This window comes from Neomonachus schauinslandi, chromosome 7, assembly GCF_002201575.2.
Source record: "Neomonachus schauinslandi chromosome 7, ASM220157v2, whole genome shotgun sequence".
NCBI lineage: Eukaryota > Metazoa > Chordata > Mammalia > Carnivora > Phocidae > Neomonachus > Neomonachus schauinslandi.
In genome coordinates, this window is record NC_058409.1 from 105,386,021 (window position 1) to 105,391,237 (window position 5,217).

The following is a 5,217-nucleotide window of genomic DNA, read 5'->3' on the forward strand; positions in this document are numbered from 1 at the left end:
CTGCTCCTTTAGCGTCACTCCAGACGCGCGCGCGCGCGCCTGATCCTGCCTGCTCCACCCCTTCTGCGCGCCCCGGAGACTGTGCGTGTTCGTCCAACCCTAGCTCGCGGGAGCAACGCGCAGGCGCAAAACGAAGAGGGCGCCCCGAAAACAGCGGGGCGGGGCGGCCTCGCAGGACGCTTGCGGAACAGGACCAGGGCTGGGCCTCGGCGCGTTAGTTGCACTGGCTCAATTCAATTAGCAACACCACGCTGTTTCGGTTCTCCTTCCGCGCGCCCAAAGGAGGGGCGTGGTCTAGAACTAGCCCCCGCTCGGGTGGGCCTGGCCCAGACGCCAAAGGCCGAGGAAGGGGCGTGGATCTTCTGACCAAATCCCCCAGATTGCAACGCCCTCTCCGGCCTGCTTTGATGGACCGTTAAAATCGTCGGCGGGAGCGGATCCTCACCCCCTTCCTTGTACTAATGCAGCCCCCTGGACCCCTCACTGACAAAACATCTATCTCGGCTTCCTTTCTGGCAAACAATTAGTTGTGGGTGGAGCAGCACCCCCAAACCGAGTCTGGGTGACGTCCGGCGAGACCCGCCTCCCTCCTCCCCGCCTCACAGAGTTGGCGGGCAGCGTTGCCACAGTAACCGGCCCGCCAGGGCCTGCTCGAGTTACAAAGAAGACACGGCCTCCCGCGGGGGAAGAGGAGCTCGGAGACGGCGGGCGCTAGGCGGGCTCTGCACATTTTCCTTGCGAGAGCACTGGGCTTGGGTCTGGCTTAGGAGCCCCTAGAGCCTCCACCCGCCCCCTCATCCTGTGAACCCTGCTTGGAAAGAGGGCGGTGTGCCAGCGTCTGTCGGAGCGGGCTCGGCTGCAGCGCGGCCTCGCGTTGTCCGGCCGTGGCTTCCTGCACACAGCTGTCAATTCCGAGCCTCCCTGCTGGCCTCTCAGCTAGAGATCCACCCTGTCTCTGAGGCAGGTGCGGAGGGCCCAAAGCAGGGCTCTAGCCATAGCGCTAGGTGCCTTCCCTTGAAGGGGGCTGTTGGTAAGTGGATAGCAAATTTACTCCCAAGATACTGGGCCTTCTTGCTTTTAGACATTTCCTCCTAAGGGGGTTCTACAAAATCCTGCTTCCATTTCCGAGGCCGGAGGCAGAGCAGGCCTTCAGTGGCAATTTCAAACTGGATTCCCAAAAGTTATTCTCCGGGGAGGTGAACTCCCACCCCCAGTCCCCAGATTAGAGCATCAAATGCATTTCCGAACCCCACTCCTCTTGTCCCCTCCAGATGAGTGTCTGTCTGCTTATCTGTTGCATAGGGATGTAACTATCTCATTAAGGTTGTTGCTGTATTAATAAATGGAAAAAACACCCCGCACTGAGGAAGATATGTAAGTCTATTCAATAAACAATTGTTTCTGGCCTGTCTCTGTTGCTAACCCAGAGATACTCATTGTGTTAGCTCCGGTGAAGGCTTAACAGTCAGTCCATTGAGCAATACTGGCATGGAGATAGCAGGCAAAACACTCCCACACCCCACCCATCTGGTGGGTTTATAGTCTTTCACCCGCTTGTAATTAGATTCTGGAGAGGACAGCCCTAGGAGGAGCTAGTCACATGAAGAACATCCTCTGCAGTCCTTTCTTGGATTTTTGTTTTTTCCTGCACCACTGGGCCTGGTGTGCACTGAAACAATCAAACAGGAAACACACCATCTCCATTTCCCCAACCCCCCTGCCCTCCACCCAGAACTGGGTGTTCATTTCTCAGGTTATTGAAGAGAAATGAAAAACACAGATGGCTTGTACTTCAGGAGGCATCGGAGTGTTTGCTGGAAACAAGGAAGTTCACGCTGTACTTATGCTACTGCAAAATTAGAATAATTGTGTAAATCACTAATCCTCAAAGGGAGGGAGGTCCCAAACAAATGAGAGGGTAGTTGGAGAAGAATATATTCAATAATATAATTTACTATTTGGGGGAAAAAAATAGCTATCGTTTTTGGACTACAAACTATAAAAAGTAAGGCATGAACAAATCTCAGCTAGGAGATTATAGGCTAAATAAATTGAAACACTGGTTGTAAAATGGGTCTCCCAAGAAGATCCTTGGCCAGCCAAGCCTTTCTGTTATTCTTAAGTCTAAATATTAAATCTAATGGGATGCATTTCTTAAAGTATGTGTAGGAAGATAAAATTTTATTTTATTTTTTTTTAAAGATTTTATTTATTTGACACAGAGAGAGAGAGAGCACAAGCAGGGGGAGCAGCAGGCAGGCAGAGGGAGAGGGAGAAGAAGGCTCTCTTGTGAGCAAGGATCCCAGGACCCTGGGATCATGACCTGAGCCGAAGGCAGCCACTTAACCAACTGAGCCAGCCACCCAGGAGCCCCTAAAATTTTAAATATATACAGTTGACCCTTGAACAGTGCAGGGGTTAGGGTATAACTTTTGACTCCCCCAAAACTTACATGTGGATTTTTTTCCATATGGCACAGTACTACAAATTCATTTTCTCTTCCTTATGGTTTTAACATTTTTTTCTAGCTTACTTTATTGTAAGAATACAGTATATAACACATATAACATATAAGATATGTGTTAGTTGTTTATGTTATCAGTAAGGCTTCTGGTTAAGAGTGGCTATTAATTAAGTAGACCCACACAATTCAAGGTCAACTGTTTTGGGGTTTGAAATATTTTGAAAATGGAAAAGAAGGTAAATGCCTCCCGGTTTGTTCCACTATAACCACCCTCTGAGCTCAAGTCTCAAAAACGTTTTTACCCATTCGAGTGCTGATATACCTAGATGCCTGTCAAGTGATTCCATCGTTAAAGGCCACCAACACACACCAAGCTTAGCCAAGGTCTGACACTTTGTATAATGTCTTTTATCAGCTTATAAATTTACCTTTAAATTCAAATGAAGAATGCCCCCAGCTGGCTTTTTTCCTTGGTACAGAATAGAAAACCCGTCTTTGGACCCTTGGAAATTATCAAGATCATCAGACTTCCCCTAAATACAAAGCAAATGTCATGTTTCATAACTAAGCATTTGAGTATTGTTTCGATATTTTGATTTCAACCTGAAAAAAAAAAAACACCTCTGTTCTTTGATGAAATCAGAGATCAGAGTTCTTTCTTTTATCTAGAAATAGACATCAAATCTATTTTATTCATATCTCACTTGATTTTCCTTCTCAGAGTCTACTGACATAACAAAATTTTTAAATCTACCCATAATAATCATAGACCTTTAAATTTCCAAATCTGTGAGGGTCCATAAAGATGTTCTAATACATTCCCCCAATTTAACAGAGAGGAACTAAGTAAAGTCACCCAGCTCCCAGAGATAGGACCAGGATTTGAGTCTTTTGATTCGCAGTCCAGGAGGAGATTAGGTGTTCATCCAGCGGGCTATATTTATGGTCCATTTGCTACATGCTGTGTCCTTTGTTGACCCTGGAGGATGCACTGGAAGCAGATGAGGTTCCTAGCCTTATGGAGCTTAACATTTGGTGGCAGGGACTGACAGTAAAACAGGTAAACAAGCATTCACGTAGGAAATAAAAGGATGATGATGATGGTGCAGGAGCAGAAGGCTCGCTGAGGACCAGCCCGAAGCTGGCAGCCTACACCCCACCCCCATGTGGTATGGGTGACATCGCGCAGGCACTCCTGGCTCCCCTAAAGGAAAAACAAATGGTTAACTGATAGAGATCACAGTCTTGCAGGACAGGAGTCTCCCTCAGTTTACAAAAGTCTTAGCAATTTTACGAGGACAAAGCCTTTCTATCAATGGTCTAGCTTCCAGAAGGGAATGTAGATACAATTAAATGCCCTTATAACCTACAGCCCATTGACAGATACTTGAAGGGGGCAAAGTGTAATGTTTCTCCAGGAAGCTCCCAACTATCTTACTGTTAATGCCTTCCTAGAAGGAAAAACAACCTTAACTTGACAATGGCAAGAACTTGGGATCCTGTGAGTCTTCTTTAACATACAAAAATCCTTTTGAAACCTCCCTTTTCCTTACCTCCCCCAACTCCCAAGTATATAATCAGCCACCCCTCAAAACCCCAGGGCAGCAGCTCTTTCTGCCCACAGGTCCTGTCCCTGTACTCTAATATACCACCATTTTGCACCAAAGACGTCTCAAGAATTCCTTCTTAGTTGTCGGCTCCGGACTCCACCCCCCTGAACCTCACCTATATCCCAAAACCCCATCAATGAGAACTGGTGATAGCTGTGATGAAAGAAACTAATGAGGTAAAGTGACAGAGAATAATTGGATTGAGGGAAGATAGGGGAAATTACTTAGGGGTCAAAGAAGGACAGATGAGGAAACAGACTCAGAGAAGCCAAAGTCATAAAGTTGGTGGATGGCAGTTTGAACCCAGACCCACTTTCTTCCAGGATCTCTGGACCTCTCCTCAAGAGCACTTCCTTTAAAGGAGAGCAGCCGGGAGGGGGATGGCTGAGGTGACCTTGAGATAACAAGAAAGCCAAGAGCAATTCCTCAAAGGCAGGATGGAGAGAAAACCCAAGAGGACCAGAGAGAGATTCTCATTTATGCAGGTTCTGCTGAGGACCTAGTGTGTGCCAGAGTTATGCCATAGAAATACATAAAGCTCTTACTTGAAATGATTATAGAAAAAAAATTGCCTGCTACTCTAGGGAAGCACTGACCACATAAGCTAAAAAAATTCGGAAAGGAAAGAACCAGAGGTAGAATAATGGGCAGGATCAGGAAGGAAAATCTGGATGGGAAAGTCTATGAGCAATGACATAGAGGTCGGGATAACAGAAAGTAGAAAAAAAAATTTTTGCACATAGTAAGTGATCGATAAACGTTTACGCATGACAGTGGTACTCAGAGCATTAGAAAATTGGAAGTAGTGGGGAATAATGTTATATAAGAGGAGCTAGATTAAGATGGGCATTGGATCAGGTAGCAAGGTCGAGCAGTGCACGAGACAGACTTGGTTGTGGGGGAATATATACATTATATAAATATCTGGAATATTGAAAAAAATATTGTTACCTCCAAAAAAATATTGTTACCTCCAAAAGGAGAGAGGAGGGAAAACATGAGCAAGTTGTACAAAATGTAATTAATTTGTGAGCAAGCAAGCATTGCATGTTTCCTGAGCCCTTGCATTGTGCCAGGAATTAGGCAAGGAAGGATAACTAACACATGGTCCTTGGTCTTTTTTTTTTTTTTTTTTTTTTTTTT